The 18,913-nt window shown below is 45.6% G+C and overlaps 2 long non-coding RNA genes across 3 annotated transcripts in view; both read right to left on the reverse strand.

The window, feature by feature from the left end:
* Positions 1-5,444: 5,444 nt before the first annotated feature.
* On the reverse strand, positions 5,445-10,059 carry LOC126529218 (uncharacterized). The gene is made up of 2 exons (XR_011889927.1): positions 9,662-10,059; positions 5,445-5,710 (listed from the first exon to the last, which is right to left on the reverse strand). It is a non-coding gene; the product is annotated as an uncharacterized lncRNA (long non-coding RNA).
* An 851-nt stretch (positions 10,060-10,910) lies between these two features.
* LOC126529216 (uncharacterized) overlaps positions 10,911-18,913 on the reverse strand; it is a 530,839-nt gene continuing 522,836 nt past the window's right edge. For both annotated transcript variants that reach the window (XR_011896100.1, XR_011896101.1), the window contains 2 exons: positions 14,146-14,177; positions 10,911-10,979 (listed from right to left, as the gene is read on the reverse strand). This is a non-coding gene — a long non-coding RNA (uncharacterized lncRNA). The remainder of the gene's footprint in view (positions 10,980-14,145; positions 14,178-18,913) is intronic.

The following is an 18,913-nucleotide window of genomic DNA, read 5'->3' on the forward strand; positions in this document are numbered from 1 at the left end:
AACCCACTATGGTCTAGCCAGCAGTAAGATTGAAAATAATAAAAGCAGTTTTGTAAACAAAAACAAAAATTTACTTGACTTTATTTGAAAAAAGAAAGATTTTGACTTTTCAAGATTCCGGTAATAACAATTTTCGTCGTTTCTTCAAAGAAGAAATGCTTTCAATCTTGATAGTCATTTATGATGAGAACGAAGAAAACAAAAAAAAAACATTAAAGATTTATCGTGGCCGTCTCTGTCTCTCGCATATAAGAGAAATATGTAACATGTAGCCAACTCCTTACATGTAACATGTAACAAGTAGCCAACATGTAGTCGAAACTGCCAGGAAGAGTACAACGGGAAACCGTAGGGCCCCATCATAGCCTGCGAAAGGGGCTTTCCAGGTGTAATTCGCTTCATTTAAAGCCTGTATATGACATTCTCAAAAGAAAACTTTAAGGTTTTAGGGCGGTTGTACGAATACAATCAAATGAAAGGAGAAGGAATGTTGCAAAGAAGTAGAAAGGCACGGCTTTTAATGCGTGAGCACTCTTAGGGTACTTATCGCACTTTCCTGCGGTTACCTATCTATAATTGTATGTTTGTGCCTACGTATCTACGTATCTACATGTGTATGTATGTTTGTATGTAACCGTTACCTCACTTATCTTTGTCAGTGGGTAGTCAGTGGTGAGATGGGTAGCGTATCGGGCTGCCGTGCTGATGTAACAGGGTTTGAAACTAACCATCGGTACAACATTGGTCACTGAGTATGTGGCAATATATACGTACGTACGAATCTTCAAACAACCTCCTTCACGCGCCGGGAAGACGCTTCGAGCATTGATCTAATTGCTATCGGAATTGAAATTGGCAGTTTCATCTCACGGTCAATGCATCGAAAACGATAAAAAAAAATATAACGTCGAAGTTCCTCAGATGGTGCTTTAGCAATACGTAAGGGTGACATGCTTCGTGGATGCAGCACGCTACGCGATTCGCACTGTGCGGCAGAAACAGCCAGCTGGTTCTTATCAGGGCGTCTCACAACACTGGTGGGATGAGGAGTGCCATCACCGGCGCTGGAGGACTCGCACCTCAATTGTGTGTAAGATGAGAGAGAACACGGAAGCGTATGAATCTTGAAAAGTTCCGTCCGTTCCCTTCACGCCAATGTAAGCATGGTGGATTGGTATTCTCACAGATGCACAACAGAAATGCTAGCGTTTGTGGAGACACTACGCTGATGCTAACAGCAGAAGGCTTCACATGTCAAAACTGTTGATAGGAATGCAATACCCAAATTTAGACTGATTAAAGGATCTAAGATATCGACTTGGAAAAAATGAATAATACACTCACACGTGACCACATAGTTTTGTACATGAGATGTTACAGAACGCCTCGTTGTGAAATGCATTAGGAAGTATAAAAAGCATAAACAAGCCCTAAAGGCACGATATTAGTGCTGCACGCATTCACCCACGAACACACCTCACTTATTAAAAAAAATAAAGCTAGTGCAACTGCACGTCGACAAATGCCTACTTCAATTCTAGGAAATCGAACACCTCTAGATGAAAAGATTGAAACACTGCAAAACCAGCGGCAAGCTTAAGGCCTGCATAGACGGGATCGACGTTCGAATACAAGACTATGCATTACAACTCACGCAAGCTACTTGTGAGAGGCACAACAAGACACTTTGTGTAAGTCCAGCGTGGCATGTTATCCGAGCACTTGTAGATCCCCCACAAATTTCGCACACTTTTCAGGAACGTATTGACAAGTACCTATTTATAGACCCATTTATTTAATCAACTACAGTAGGTACATATACCTCAAGTCAAAATCTCTCAATACAAGGACTACGCCAGGGTGGATACCGAAGACCATTTTCGGAGAACCGTCAGCAATGGCGGAGCAAGAGTGGGCTATCTCAGAGGTGCCATCAGACAATGCTCCAAGCCAGGACTCGACAACTCAGAGGCAACTTCAGAAACTCTGGAATAAGGATCTCCCATTTGTCATTAAACAGATAAATAGTTCGGGATGATGGACAGCTACAAGAGGAGTAAAGTAAGCGTCCAACATCTTCATACCTAAGTGAGGCATGGTGATCGCACTAGCTAACCTTAAACTCACATCTCTAACCTCCTCTTTGGGGAAAGCATTGGGACCCATCATCCTCAACAGGCTCGTACTACACCACGAAAGAATCCACCACCTACGCAACAATCTTTTCCCACAGTAGACACTCGTCTAACTGCACCAGGACATAAAAGAACACCCGAATTGCAAGTAAAGTTTACTCTCGCCATCTATCTTTTAAAGAAACCATTCTACTTCATGTTTCATAAAGCCATGCTGGCGGAACTATCAAACACCAGCGGTGATAATAAAATCCACAGCTATGTGCAAGACTTCGGGGACGTACATTCATATTCAGAGTTAGAGAGCAAATCTATCAGTGCCCATTTAAGGGCATACCAAAAGGTCCCTTCCTTTCTCCGACATTGCTAAATCAAGCACTGTTCCGCATGTACAAAGCCCGGCTGCCAATCCCAATGACAAGCATACAATATACACAGATGGCATTACTATATGGATAAACAGAGACTCTCCAGGAAAAATTTAGGATTTGCTACAACACCCTCTGGACGCAGTACACACAGCAGTGCAATCTGTTCGTTTTGCATGATTCTCGTTAAAATCGAGTTGTTTCTCGGAAGGGCGGATAATACTTGAAATAAACCCCAAAGCGATTCAGTAGAAGATGTGCAATCATATATGTTAATTTTTTATTTACATCATGCCGCAGATGTTTATTAACATTTGAAAACAGCCGTCATAAAACTTTAGTTCAACGTTCGGCTAGTTGAAAAGGGCCATGTCTCTAAGAAGAACCACCGTCAAATTATTTGTTCGATAAACCTCATCATCCACGAGAGACCGGAAATAGCGGCTCCCCGTGCAGCTTATTTATGGCGTAAACGAATGGCGATTTCAAATGAAGCTTCACCACAACACGCTACAAAGCTAGCCGTCTCACCCCAGCTGTTGAAGTAACTGTGCTTATTACTATAGGTAGGGGCAGAAACCGGCAATCGGTATCACCTCGAGATGAAAAGAAGGAAGCACGAAAGCAGCTTCATTTTACGCCACAATTTGACTTCACACCTGGGTCAAACCCCTGCCAGCGCTTTGCGGTGCCACGCGCGTAGTAGAATTTTTATATGCATCACCATATCAAAATTTATGCACATGGAACTAGACTATTATGAAGATTAACTTCATATTTTCAATAGGAACGTCTACCATAAAGCTTCGCAGTGGTAGAACTAAAATCGGCCGTTATTGTTCAGAAAATAGCATTTCTGAAAAGTGCAGCACGAAAGATGAAAAATGCACAAGCGACCCTCCATCATTCTCTTAATGAAAGAGATCGGCTATCTTGAGTGGCGATCGGCTTTGAGGGGTTAATTATCCGCTTTAGTTTTCTTTTTTAAACTCAATTCTTGCCCACAGTACTTTGTTGGTTTTGTTCGCCGGTATTGCCTGCATGCTAGTAAAATGAGTTGATCTTCAGCGCTAAGCTCCTGCGAGCTTCACGGTGTGTTCGTTTTATTGCCATAGCGAAAACGCGGACGTTTGATGAACATGCGATCGGCGCCACCACTGCTGTCGGCGTGCTGTCCCACTATCGACGGCACATGCGCTGTATGCACGCGGAGTTTTAGAGGGACTGCAGGGACGCTGAGCGGGCTTTGGACTAAAAAAAAAGAAAGAACAAAATAGGGCGTAGCGTCAACGCTCGGCTCATTTGGGTCGACTTCGGTCTCTGCCTTTCCCTGGTGGCACGGGCGTTGTGCGTGCTCAAATGGGGAACACGCTAGTGTTCCTGCTCATCTGCTCCGTGTACGCATTGGTGTGAGTGGAAGCGATCTAGAATATCAAGCTAACGTTATGAAATGCTTAGCCGGGCGCTGGCAAACGCCTATGGTTTTCCGTCAGCCTCACCTCGTGCAAATCCAACGGCGACGCCTGCGACGCCACAGGCGTTGTCAGGCGCGTGGCAGCCGCCAGGGGGCTGTACCTTTTGAGCACTAGTAGAGTGCCTCGATGTCCACCTCGCCCGCCGCTGCGTACAGGGTGAAGACAACCGCAGCGTCTGCTAAGGAGTTGGGCACGAGAATGGTGCAGGCCGTAGTAGACGGCTTTGGCGGAAGCCATAGGGGCGCATTGCCGGCGCTCGCGTGTATCCGCCATTCCCGTGGCCAATGCCATAGTGGACGCCGCGGTTGTCTCCACTCTGTGCGGAGTGGCGGAAGACGAGCACATCGAGTCACTGTACGGAGCGGAGGGCGAGGAGTACATCGAGGCACTCTACGCAGTAGCAGTTTCTTTGCTTGTTGCGTCGCGCCGATCTGTCGCCCCCATGTATAGTTACAACACCTTCCGGGGAGTCCAACAGCAGCGCTAAAGCTTGCTGTCACTGTCATTGCTTATTTCCTTTCGGCGCAACTACCGAGTAGCGGCCGTGGTGGCGTAGTGGCTATGGCGCTGCGCGACAGAGCCCGAGGGCGCGGAATGGGATCGTGGTCACGGCGGCCCGATTTCAACGGCGGTGACAAAAAAAAAAAAAAACGCCCATGTCCTGTTCATCGCGTGCACAATAAAGAATCCCAGGTGGTCAAAATTATTCAGGAGTCTCTCTCTACGGCGTGCCTTATGATAGATCTTCGTTTTTGACATATTAAACCCAATAACACCTTGTTAACTACCGCGCGTCTTTTTTCTTTTTTTCGCTGTCGAAAATATGTGAAACTACTAATATATAATTGCGTAACTTCGTGCTCGAAATAATTAGCGGACACTGGAGCTGCCTTCACACCGCCGCCACCGAAGGAAGCGCCGTCACGCTGGTGAAAAGTGAGGAAGCCAGTGCAACGCGCTGTCATGCCCTGCTTAATTCGCTCTGCCAGAGCCAGGAGGTTTTGTGTCTGCCTTTCGTTTCTGGCGTGAGCATTCTGTGCACAAGAATTAGCGTTCCTGCGGGTAAACTTTATGCCTATAGCACGACGTAGGGCAGCGACTTGTCAGAGCGGAACGGACGATAAACGTCAGGCGAAACATACATGATGCTTTCTTTGCCGACGCTCTTCGGTTGGTCTCATCGCGTGCAACATTAGGGGCGACGCCCATAGGCCCACTGTCGGCGTTTCACATCGCATCGGCGTTGCCTCAGGCCTGGTACCTGCAGTTATTTCACGTGCTGCGTCAGAGCATGTCGCATCTGCGTATAGTGAAAACACCTTGCGAGGTTCTCCAGGGTAACCATAAGCATTTGCTTACTGTTACTTTCTGAGAAAGCAACGTCATTACAGTTCTTAGTATCCGGCTGCTTTAGTTTTAACATATGTTCAGCTGCAAAGTAATTATTATTCAACTTTAACTCTGTCTTGAAGTTTAACAAATAATTGTTGGATTTATTTGACGTGTAGTAGCAAGTTGGTTATTATTGCTGAAATGCCTTCGCTATATGCTGCAAACACAAAAGCTGTTCATTACGACCACTTTTACGTAGTGTGGCTCACAGCAGTGATTCTTTCCCAGGAATACACTCGTGGTTGACATGCTTTACACAAAGAAAAAAATGCGTCTCGGCATTGAAGGTGTAGATGTTCCACAGTGCTTGCCCGAACCCACGCTGTACATATAGGTTCATCTGAAAATGTAGAAAACAACATTTGTGACAAAAGAGTATTTTTACAATAATTTGATATAGATACATTTAGGGTCCTGCATCTTTAGTAGACTGATCAAAGGAGCAGTTATACATATATCACATATTCATAAAACCTCTTGTTGCTTTGCGATGATTCTAAAAACTTTCTGAATGTTTATGGGCACATAACTCTGATTATTTGTTTCTGAGGGTGCTAAGATATTGCATTATGCAGGTATATGGAAGACGGTATTTTCTTACCTCTGCGCTTTATTCATCTTCCTCTTCTAAAGCAGCATAATGTACGTAGCAAATTCAAATTATCTCCTACTGATATGTTGACCTTCTTGTTATTCATTCTTCAGTCAACTCTAATATTATCCAGGAAAACCTTGAACATCCTTGACGCTTGGTCGCTGCTTTGTTTCTGTTCAATGGTATTGTTAGCACATCGTTTTTCCTATATTAAGAAAGCCGACTCAACACGGTAAACGTGCCCATAAAAGCAGACCATGTTGGCCAAATCTCCGACGCTTGCCGATAAATGCGAAAGGCTCGCTAGGCTGTCACTTTCAAAGGTTGTATCACGGTCAATAAACCTATAGAAAATTCTCTTTCGCAAGCCACCGTAACTAGATCCAAATATTGTCAAGCTTAATGATGCCACCTCTGAGGATGCCAGTAAAGGCAATGGTAGATGGCCGCAGAAAACTGCGGACTTATACTGTGGTTATGGAAAATTTGTCAGTGATTGTGTGCTCACAAAAGTTTCGTCGAGATCGCTGCCTAGCGAGAGGCTGCTTTGAAAGCAAGGCACCCTATCCAAATTACTGCGCCATACCATAACTTGCACATTTGGTCCGAGTGCCTCATCCGACTGGGACAGTGCTAAGGACACTAAGAGGACCAGAATTGGGAGCGAATCAGAACAAGCATCTAGACAAGTGTGCGGTTACTTAAAAATAATTGCTGCTTTGAAAGGATCATAGAAGGTATTCGACAAATGGCACCTTTCTTGAGAAGAACACCCAGTCAAGGGAAACAAGGATAGTTCGTTAATGCTATAGTAGGTGCGGGAATAGAGTGTGTAGCGCAATAAAGCCACTTGAATACAAAATAAAAAGTGGAATGTGTTGCCTAAATTTTGAGCTCTACAACAAGGTGGGCCAGCATTGTTCATGTTGTGCGCAGTATAAGTATGCGCGCGTCATCCAGTCACAAAATGTCTATGCCTTGTCGGATCACGCTTTCTAGACCAAAAGATACCGACGTTAGGCTCCAATTCAGCATCTTCACAGTCACCTACACACCTGCTATTGCGACGAGAAATACTGAAGGACACATAAAGAATTGTACGATACGGTCATAGCTAATTTTCGGCAGTCGCCACTAACGTTCGGAAAATCAACACAATTGTGGCCCTGAATATATATTGGCACATGTTTAACTGGAAGCAACGCAAAACCATCTTTTTAGTATACATGTAATGCAAGTGATTCGAAAACCGGTTTGATGCATTGATCGCCAAAAGGTTGCGCGTCAACGATAAGGTCTGTTGACGTCATAAGCACTGGTCGATGAACATCACTGATTCGTGGATATACGCCTGTAATTAGATCGATCATATTCTTTATTCCAAGCGACGTAAAGGAACACCAAATGGATATTGTCAAAAATAACAGTGGGAAACAGTGTGTCAACTTCGCACTGGGAAGCTAGAGGAGTATTCGGGATGTTTGTCTGAACATTATTGCATTTTCTCGGGGACGCGCAGGTGCTACATTTAAAATACCGTAATAAAGTCTTCCTGATTACAGCATTAAAGTTAGGTGTTGCCGTGGTTGGTACATAAGCGGTCATAAGCGTTCGCCGAGCTGACTCTTCCCTAGCAAATGTCCGTTTCGGGACCTTCGTAAAGCACGCGCAGCTTCCGCTTTATATGCCGGTTTATATTAAGAAGATTTAACACGGTTTATATTAGGACGATAACGCTTAGATTAGCATGGCTGGCGCGGACGACCTGTCTCGTGAGGCACATTCCAAACGGAGCGAAGTGTGGCGCGACTACCTCGCTGATTGGGCGATCGCGAGAGGCAGCGCGTGGGTGACGCGTGGCCGCGATTCAATGCCGCCGCCGTAGACCGACCAGCGCTCATGCAGCGTTTTAATTCCATATATAGTATAGGTGGACGCACTGTCCATTGTCCAATCGGTGAACAGACGACGGCGCGCTACTCTGGCGCCATCTTGTCGCGGTCATTGCAGCAGAGCCCGTCTTGCGCGGCACTACGTTTTTCGTCTCACGCTTTCGCCATACCCTCCTCTTCCGCCTTCGGCTGCATGGTACTGCTGCACCCGCCTCCTCTGCTTTCCTTCTTGCGCTCTCCTCTCCATCGCCGTCTTTAATCCACCGCTGCGCTCCGCGTTCGCTCTTTTATACTTAGTTGTGCTCGTTCGCTCGGTTACGCTGTGGACGCCGACGCTCAATGCAGGAACGGGTGCGTAAGAGCTGCACTACCTTGCTTCAGAAGGAAGCTTCTACCTTGCTTCTGTGCGATCAGCTGCCAGAAACGCAACGGAGTTTTCACTAACGCACTGTGCTCCAGTCATGCCGGAATGCATCATGTGGATTGAAGGCATGTGTAGTAGTTGGCTGCAAATATAGTGACTGGCATAGTAAGGAATGGAATGAATCTTTGTAGCCAAGTTCGAAAACCGTTATTGCAACTGTCCGTATGTGTTACCGGCATTTGAGATGTACAGCTTTCTTCGCCAGCGTTGTAGCCTTCAAAGAAAGTGTTTCAGCCCCGCAACGTCGGCAAAAGTGAGTACCTCTCGTTAAACAATGACAAAGGGACTAGCGCCCGCTTCCTGTCATAGTACGTTTCACGCGCTCTATCTACACACATGTACCCCAACTGGCACAGAATCGCACGCCCGCTCTATCGCCAGCGCATAAATGAGTGAATGGGAGCTCACTCCAGTATATGCGCACTACATAGGCACAATAAATGACGGACTACAACGATAGCACGCGAACGGTCGAAGCTGAATGTTTCGTGGTGGTGCACAAAAGCAAGCGAGTTACTGTGGATAATAAATATTGGCTACAAAGTGTTACAATCTAAGAAACGGCTACGTTTCAAGCCTTGCGTGCAGCAAGAACAAATCTATCGGAACTGTACACATCCGCGAGCGATTACGCAGAAATAATCGCAACGTGACCGCACCAAGGAAATTTACTGAGTCAGAAATGTCACAAGCCACTGCTCCGAAATGTTTGCCAAATAAAGAACGAATACCAAAATAAACTAATCCTGATTCAATTCATGCGCGGGAAGTTTGGACAGCTAGGAATACATATTTAGCCTCGTTTTTAAAACAAGCACCATATTGCTGCCCGTGCCCTTCGGACATAGCTTAATTAGCTTTCAAGCGTATCATGAAAGGGATCTCCAGACGGCTCATACCTTTCTGCGAGCTGTGTCTCGGCGCTCTTGCATTGAAGGCCGCAAGAAGGCCACTTGCCTCGTTGCTGCAGCTGCCGTGCTTGCTCACACCAGCGTCCAGCGTTTACGGCAGCGAGTGTCCGCGCTCATTGAGTGTGACGTGTTCATGTTAAATTTGCTTGTGTACGCTGACACGATGCTTGTTAATTCAGCTAGTAAGCGAATGTTTCCAACTTTATACGGCCTACAAACTACTATCCTTGCATCACAATTGATGCTTCTACTTTCAGCCGAAACTGCGACTTCTTCAAAAGTTACCTTCACGCTGAAAAAGGCATGGGTATATTTGTTTGCAGGGAAATAATACCAGCTGCTTAGGTTATGTGTATATAGTAGGGAAAAGAAAGAAAAATATTGTCGGTTTTGATATATTGAAGAACACCGAACCGAAAATGGAAATAAATGAAGTTAGCCCCTTCTCCAATTGAAACATCACACTCACCCTCACCACCATCATTTTGTGTGTGTCTCAAGATAACGCATGTAGCTTCTGCATACAAAACATCGTAATCTCCTGCTAGAAACTTTCCTGCAGCTTTCTGGCCTGGAAGAAGAGTACATGTGTCATAAAACAGTTTGAGCGTTAATGCCAGAATGTATGTTTTTCACTACACTAAACATTGGAGTCGAAGGCATGTCCACGATCTTGGTCAAAACGCTACAGAATGCTTCCGATTGTACAAATCCAAGGATAAAGTAAATAGTCATCACGCACATGACCATACAGGAATAGCTTATATTCGCATAAAAAACCTAAGAACTAAATTCGCTGAATTCGTTTCAACTTTTCTATCAAGCTCTACATCACTTACCGTCACCGGTGCATTTTCTTAGCATTTATGGGCCCAGTTAAATCGACAATCGTTTTTTATTTGTTATTTTGCTATACTATTCATTTCGTTCACACATACTTCAGAAATTTACGGCGTGATATTTTGTTAGCACTTTGATTGCCGGAAAAGTACCCTTTGGTTCTACATTTCACGTGCAATTGATACCGCCCTACTTGGACAAAAAAATCATAGCAAATCTTTAGCTAAAGTAGTTGTTCCTCAACTAAGCTGATATGAAGGTTGATGTCCAGACACGGTTTCAAAGGATTTGCAGGTTTAGTAAAATATGCAAGCCATAAAATTATTTCACGCACAACAAGCGTTTCGTGTTTAGTTATGTCTCGTGAAGGATGCGATAAAGTGCGGTAAGTGGAACTGATCATTCTCTACCTAAAATCTCCTTAAATATTCCATGAAAGTAGTTTAATTGAATTTGCACAAGAAAGCGTAGAATGTATAGGACATGATCCACCCGTGAGAATCAAGGAACTGTTATACAGGGCTGTATTTGAATGTTACCCTTTATTTTTAGGGTATTTTGTACGAAACATATTACGACTTGGATGGCGAGAAGCCACAACAAAAGACGCCGCAAAGGCGCTGCATTGTGTTAAATTATTACCAAAAGTGAAAAGAACTCAAATGGACTCGAACGTCGCCGAGTAGCATTTTTAAGCAGTCTGGCTTGCTCAGTCTTTTAACATGCTGTATTGCAGAGTCCTGCAGCAAGAACATAAAATTTTACACATGCCTCTCTGGAAGCATCAACTGGTGTCTGCTTGTTTGTCGCAGTTTTGAATACTCATTAATTTGCATCATTGAGAAATAAATCAAGACAAAACATATTAGTTGTACTTACTAACATCTTCAATTCTAATGATCAGGCTTTGTGGTTTTTGCATAAACGTAATGGTAACGTCGGCATGTCTGAAAAACAACCCGTGTTTTTGCAGTCAGGCGCTTATGTAACCTTTAATGGTCGCAAAACGAGAACCATCAGTTACCAACCAACAGTTGACAATATATGTCGAGGGATAGTAGCAATAAAATATTCTTATGAGTAATACAAATACACTATTTTGTTAGCATACGTACAAAAAATATTGTCAACATGTGCGTCCACCACGGCACTTCGTAAAACATGCTACTGTAAGCCTTAGGAAGGTCGTATCTGCGGTTCAGTTGGAGCACGACTCCTTAGCACTTAAAGAGCCTCTCTCACTAGTTTGGGCATTGTAAAGAGAATTGTCGCGGCGCATAGGATATTAAGGTACACAGGCTTATCTACCAATAATAAAAAAGGGGCGCGGCATTTGCTGCCCCCCCTTTTGTTGCTATTTTTTGATCACGCCGATGGATTTTCGCGTAATGGGGCATATGATGCCTTCGCAGTAAAAAGCATTACTGCCCAACAGAACGCCGCTGAATGGTCCTTCGAGTTACGAACTCTTCGCGGGCAAGCGCGCGCGTGTAGAGGCTTGGGGAGTTTTGATTTGGCCTTACCGAGGCGCACTGAGAAGTCAGGCGAGAGTTTGCATAGACAAGAAAAGCGCAAAAAAAATTAATAAAAACCCATTTCACCAAAGCGACTATGATGCTCTCCCATTCCCACACGTAAGTAGCCTTGAGTGTCCCTACCATAGATTATTTATTGCGCTCGTTTTACACACTAACGATGTGGCGATATCGCCTCCCCATTGACTGCGCCGTCACGTGTGCAATAACGCACGCACTAGGCATACCTTCAGTCATGGAGGACGGAAAAAAGTTAGGAGGGTACATGGTGTAACGCGATTGAAGCTAAACCTGTCGGCCCAACACGTGATGACAAGTCAAGTTCCGCGGTTGGTTTTAAGGTTCCCGCTCAGCAGGCACAGCGACGGCAGGGCAGCTGAACAAGGGTGCACCGAATACAAACTACTGGCACAAGCTACTGGGAACCAAAAACCTTAGGAAATCTCGATTCTTGCTCCTTGATCTGGACGCAAGATGTTAAGCGTTGGGCCACCACTGAGCAAAGGTATGGGCTTCACAGAGCGTTTGCTTGCCAAGGATGGCTTCATGACGTAATGCTCTCTTCTAATTTTTTTCTTAGTTTTTCTTTCTCCATGCCTTTAATCAAAGGAAACCGTGGAGCCGCCGTGGAGTCGGGGAAGCGTGCTAGTCTCGCACCCTGAATGACAGGGCTTGATTCCCTATGTGGCCGAAATTTACCGAATTTTCACTTCAAAGCCGCAATTTACTTTGTTTGAAGATGCCTCCCTGAGAAATTCGCCGTTAATCCTAGAATTTTGTGAGGTGTTTTTACTCTTTGCGCCACCGGACATTTCAGAGCGAATCTGCATAGCTCTACCTCGCAATGGGTCTATCGCGTCCGTATAGGCAAGAAATCAGTAGCTGTGCGCCGCTGGGTTTCTTGGAGCACTAGCCGATGGCGCTCGTTGCAGCAGCCGCGCCGGCCTTGCGACGGCAAGCAAAAAGAGAACCAGAAAGCTCGCCTCCGCCTATAGCGTTTCGTGGTAAACATTACGGTTGCATAATCTGCAGTTGACGGGAAGTGGTCACTGTAGCATACGAAGCAGGGAGTTGACGTCACTACACTTTCGCATGTAAAAGAAGAACCCGCCTAGCAATTGATTTGTATTGTGACAATGCTATGGGAAGGCCACGTAAAGTGAGAACTGCTGCATACGTGCGTATGCGAGGCGCGGTGAAAAGGGTCGTTGAGTGCCTTTCTCGTCTCTCTGGCGCACTCTTTGTAGGAGCCCGAAGCAGCGGCGTAAGACAAGTCGCAGGCCGTTGAACCGTCTTAGGCTAATAATTAGGCTAAAATGCACGTCAATGCGGCTACGTGAAAAATTTCAAGCTACGTTGCAATGGGTAATCGTTCTAGTTGTCGCCTACAGCCTCGCTGTCCAATCGCCTTTACAGCGTGAGTGGGACACCAATTTTTTAGGTACCACCTTTAGGTCATGCCGACTATGCCGACGAATTTTCGCGTAATGGGAAATATAATGCTTTCGCATTAAAAAAGAAGACGACATCGTATTTGCGCGACCTTGCAGAATCACAACCCAACTTCCTTCGAAGATTCTTTTTTTCTTCGTTTTCGAACAGGCGCATTAGGCATTTCAGTTGCCTGTAGTTAAGTTACACGCTCTAAGAAACGTTGAACGAATATAATGTATTCGAACACTTGGTAAACAATTCTTACAAAGACAGTATCTCATTCACACACAATTCAGTTCGCTAGTGCATTGGCCGTAATGTCCACCCCGCCCCATCATAGCTAAGTTTGGTCTTTGTTGCATTTGCAGTCACCCTGGCCAGCGCGATACATGCTTTGTAGCTCGTAAAAGCAACTCCTCAGGTTCCGGTTCGGCTGCATACGTAATTTTCTGTTAACGCCGTAGTTAGCATAAACATGTTTTACCCATAATCTGGCCCTCATAATAAACAAATATACACAAGGAACCAATATTAGTTCATGGAGAACCCCAACAAAAACGTTCAACGAGCCTGGTGAAAGGCATAAAAAAAGGAGTGCTTAGTATTTATTTTCAATGCTTCCAATCATTACAAACGGGAATCCAAAGCTTTTTTTTTATTATACCTAAACCTGCACGTTTTCTTCCCCTGCTGTATAGCCTCAATCTATCATTATAGATTGGTGAGTTTAACATATCCTGATTCTGTGCGCCGATGAAATATACTGTCATTCAGTCGTACCTAATTCCACGAGCCCCAAAAATATTTTCTAGCACTTCTTCTTTAAAAGGCATTGGGTCCCTGCACGTATTATTGCTAGCTTGCAAGTTCTAATAAAGTTTATTTCTATACTCCTAGTGTTACACTAGCACAAATTCATTGACGTCATGCGCATTGTGAAACGAAACGCATTTTCCTGTAAGGTGGGCCTTTGGAGCAGAAGCTGCACCTTTCAGTAAGGATAGTATAACTGTGACTTGTGCTGCCGATGTTCCAAGTATTATGGCGCCCTTTTATTGTCTGTGCATGCATGAGTCCTCTGTTTTCTCTAGGAGGTACAAGTACATTTTTATTTAGAAGACACCATCGTTAAAGATATACGCACTTTTTCCCCCTTTTTGGGTTGGTGCGGGAGGCCTGAAAAGAATTGCAAGTTAGGTTAGGAAATAGGCAAAAAATATTGCTCATTCCTGGGCTAGGGTTTAACCGAATGTGTTTTAATTCTACATTAAACAATTTATTCCAATAAGCACTACACAATGTATTTTATTCGTAATAGAGCTTTTGTCATTTTTGTTCATTAAGGTTATTGCGCGCATGCGTAATGTTCATTAAATACTTGCCCGAAGTTATATGGACACGTGTGCTTCTTTCTCCTGTGACCACTGTTTTACAAGTACTACCGAGTTCGTGTCGCGCATACCATCAGATTACAGAAGGTGCAGTGACAAGAGACAACAGATAGAACCATCGATAGCGTTCGAGAAATATTTGATAAATGCAGGCGCGCCCTGCGCTGAGCGATAACGTTTATTATTTGTTCGCCAGTGAACACGGCCGGTATTTTGTAGCGATGCCTTTTCCGATTCTATGCCTTGTAAGGCTTTTCGCGCTTGGCCACTGGTCAGAGTGACGGTCTGCCCACCTTATCAACGCGATCAGGCGGCCGTGTGTGGTGGATGATAAGAATAGCATAAAATAAAGCATAATGCATCGCTACAAAATAGCGACCCAGGGGTCACCAGAGAAAGATAAAGAAGCCCACGTTTTAATACACCCATCTTAAAAAGCATCGCGCCGATGCTACAAACATGAAAGCGGAAGTGAAATCACGAATAATAAAGAAGAAGAAAACACCAAAGAAACAACGTCTCTAATTTCGTCAGTGGGCGTAGAAACTGCGACACCGTTATCCATAAGTGAGCCTCGCGTACTGCGCTGAGCGATAACATTCATGATTTGTTAGCCCGGTGAATAGCGGTCACCGGAGAAAGACAAAGAAGCACACTTGTGGATATGTATTCAGCAGTAATTTCATATTGCCCTCACATCAGGGGGCAGTCACCCTATCGACGTGTCATGTACCGCTGCCATTCTATCGCTGTTCGTTTCATTCCGACTAAAGAAAAAATGTCAACCCTTAAGCCTAAATTGATTGTACCCAAACGTCTAGCAAGCGTTCATAATAATACATTGAGCTATCAAACCCTTCTGTGAGTCTGTCCCCATTAGCAGGAAATTGGGGTCTCACACGCTGGGCGTTGCCCCACATTTACTATAGCTGGTGTGTGTGGTAGGTTTTAACCAGTTTGTGCTAGTATATCTCGTGTTTAAAGCAATAAAAATGAAAAGAACCCGCGACACCAACAATTTGTTTGTCGCTATCATCTTGCCTCCCTTACCGCACTAAACATATCATGAGAAGCCAAAACACAGACACAAAGGAAGACATAGGGGGAATTACTTGTTGGTACTAAGTGAATTAAAGAAATAATAAATTAATGGCAATTAAAGTGGGTGCAAAAACAACTTGCCGCAGGGGGGAACGATCCAACGTCTTCGCATACGCGTGGGATGCTTTAAACAGTTGAGCTACCGCGGCGTGGTTCCCCCTTCGATATTCTTGGCTATTTATGTGTTACTACTAGAACTAACCTCGGGAGTGTTAGCCAGTGTCACCACTGACAAAGCTTGACGGCGTATGTGGAACATCCTTTCTGCCGCAGGCGTCACGCGTACGCGATATTTCTGGGTGAAGGCACCTGGTCAATAAACGCGCACATGCTGCCTAAAGGCATAAATGTTGGCGGACTCGAGACCCTCGTTACGTAAGAACGAGAAGAAAGGGGGTTAACCGAGGGGCCCGATTTTTATGAATCATATCATGAGAAGCCAACAAAGACACCAAGGAAAACATAGGGGAAATTACTTGTACTTGCTAAATGAATTAAAGAAATCATAAATTAATGGCAATGAAAGTAGATGAAAAAACAACTTGCCGCAGGTGGGGAACGATCCCACGAGAAGGACTTGCATTGGGGCAACATGGGTCCTTTGACGTTTGTGAATACAATGTCCGAGCAAGAACCGGCATTGCGTATTTGACCCAAATTCAAGGCCAAGGTCTTCTTGCACACTATGTACAAAGCAGGCGTCGTGGGGCATCCTTAGCGTTTACACGTCGAAATCGCCCGTAAAAATTAGGGGCGCATTGTGTTACGAAACGAAGGTATGCACCAAGAGGTCCGAAGTCTTCCCATACTGAGCGAGTTTAGCAGGATTTAGCAGGAGTTGAGCAAGTTGCCACACATACACTAAGGCAAGCACAATACCATCGGAGTCTACGTCCGGTGCTCAATACACGTCGGCAAAGTCTACGTCCGGTGCTCCTACGAGTTTGAATGGTACACACTCATTTCCTCGTTCGCTTACTGCCACACCCGATGCCCGATGCGCAGTCGTACTTGCTGACACGACATACCTATAGACGGCGATGTCATGTGGACGACCCGAGGTCTCGGAAGAAAAGTGTAGGAACACTCGCATTAAGATGTAGTCATGCATGACGTCAAACCTGTGTGCATCCAGAGGACGTACGTTGAGAGAGCAGATGGCAAATCGGTGGGGCTGACTGAGAAGTACAAATCAACGTTGCGCGATTGTGCCAAGACACTGTTGTTTGAGTCTATGAAATTCGTCCCACTGTGCTCGATCTGGGTTTTCGGCGGCGTAGTAAAACTGGTAAAACATGAAGTCGCCTTCGGCGTTCTTGATGTAAAGGCCATCACCTGAAGTGGCTAAACCTAGTGCCACGCACAGAAGTTTCTCGAAGTGACGCTTGTTGTATTCGTAAGCAACGCTAGCACATGTGCCACCCTAGCAGTTATGATTCATTATTGCACTAGCCTGCGCCACGGGAAACGGTGTGCGGCGACATGTGAGCTCAACCTTACGGTCCAACGTTTCGGTCACCGTGCGCTGTTCACTTGGTACCTACTCGGGGCGGGCAGCGCTCCCGAGTACACTGCGCAATGGTGCCACCTATAGCCACGCCAGCCTTCCAGTGGCACCACAACTGAACCATAGCCACCGCCTTTCTGCGAGTCCTGACACCTGTACCTTAGTATGGGCGAGGCTCTCGACCACACGATTGGCCAGCCAGTCGATTACGTCTACGTTGACGATCATCACATACGGCGAAGCTGCCGGGCCTCATTTTCACCAGAACGAACTTGATTGTCTCACCGGTGAGGCTGTCGGGCCGAATTTCAGCAGCACGCACTAGAGGGTCTTCGCAGCGAAGTCTTCCGCCGTTTTCTCGAGAACTAACTAAAGAGTCCGCCCGGCGTCGACGGGGAGCTGCGGCTTGTGCTGTCTCTGCATGGTGGTCTACGGAGCCCGACGTATGCTGGTTGCAGCCTCGCGCATAGCTCTACTAGTCCCTTCTTTAGCAGTGGTTCGTACCTTGCGAGGAGGCGCCATAACGCGTTGCGAAGTCGTAACGCAGGCACATAGCGAGACTATGCGGCGCACATGTCACATCCCTTGATACGTGTGACAATACTATGCAAGTGGAAACTGGATCAAAAGCACTCAGTCCGCAAGAACAGTCACAAGGACGGATAGGATAGAGTAGGATATCCATCTACGATGGCGCATACCCGCTGCAGGGGATGGGCCAAGATTTGGATGGCATTAGGAAAATTCTGTTAATAAAAAACAGTAAATATGTCAGGTGGGAAGGGATAAATACAACGTTTGAAGAATTTAAAAGAAGCGCCTTCAAACAACTATGAATTCATCCACGGACGTTGGGGTCTTCGCTCCGCAGCCAAACATGCCCGGCTTGTCTACTATCTATGTTTTGGCTGATCCCTGGGGAACCGGCACATTCTCAGATTATGTGGTCTAGCGTACCCTCCTCGCCGCAATCTCTGCGTTTGGCGTCATTTTCGTCCCCATGTCTGCGTAAGATAGACCCAAAATGGGCAGATGTAATTACCGGATTGCAATTGCCTCCACATACGCGCCTCGTTGTAGGAGAGAGACCGATTCGGATGTGGGAGGCTTCTCCTTTCAAGTTTGTAATGTTCAGTAATTTCATGATATGTAGTTACACTATCTTTCATTCCCCTCCCCCTCCTGCCGCCTTCAGGCTGTTCCGCAGCCGCCCGGTGGTAGACAACACGGGCCAGCTCGTGTACAGCCTCATTGCCTGGGACAGATTCGTCCGCGGGTATCCATATAAGGGACATTTTTCTATTAATTGGGTTACCGAGGAGTATGCGTCTAGCTTTCTCCAATGTCCTTCCTTTGCACAAATTCCAAATGGTTGTTTTACTATCGCTAATGATTACGTTCGCCTGTGTACCAGTGCAAGCGACCGCTTTTGCGACTTCTTCAGCCATTACATGCATCTCTAGTGCGTGACGAGGCAGTGATTTTGGGTATTCCATAACCATCTACGACAGCCGAGGCTGCAGCCCCGTGTCTACCGCATGCTGCGTCGACGTAGGCTACCTCATCAGCTCTTTTATCTTTAAATCTTTTATGGTTTTAGCTCTGTGCTCCCTCCGTTCTTTGTTGTGTGCGGGGTACATATTTCACGGTAATTGCGCAATCAATAAGTGTTTTCTTGTGTCGGAAGGAATGTCTGTTTTTTCATGCTGGCCTCTGTAATTCGGGAGGCCAATCCATCCAAGGATGGTCCTCTCGGTCGCTCACTGGCTGAGTCGTTCTAGCTGCGCTATTCCGACTGCCTACTTTAAATTGTTGCTATGTGCTCTGCATACTCATCCTGTGTAGCACCTCGGTTGAGGCGGTTATGGCAAGGTCAAGTGCCTGTTTAGTAAATTTTCTAATTATGGCGTCGA

Source organism: Dermacentor andersoni, chromosome 8 (genome assembly GCF_023375885.2).
Source record: "Dermacentor andersoni chromosome 8, qqDerAnde1_hic_scaffold, whole genome shotgun sequence".
Classification (NCBI taxonomy): Eukaryota; Metazoa; Arthropoda; class Arachnida; order Ixodida; family Ixodidae; genus Dermacentor; species Dermacentor andersoni.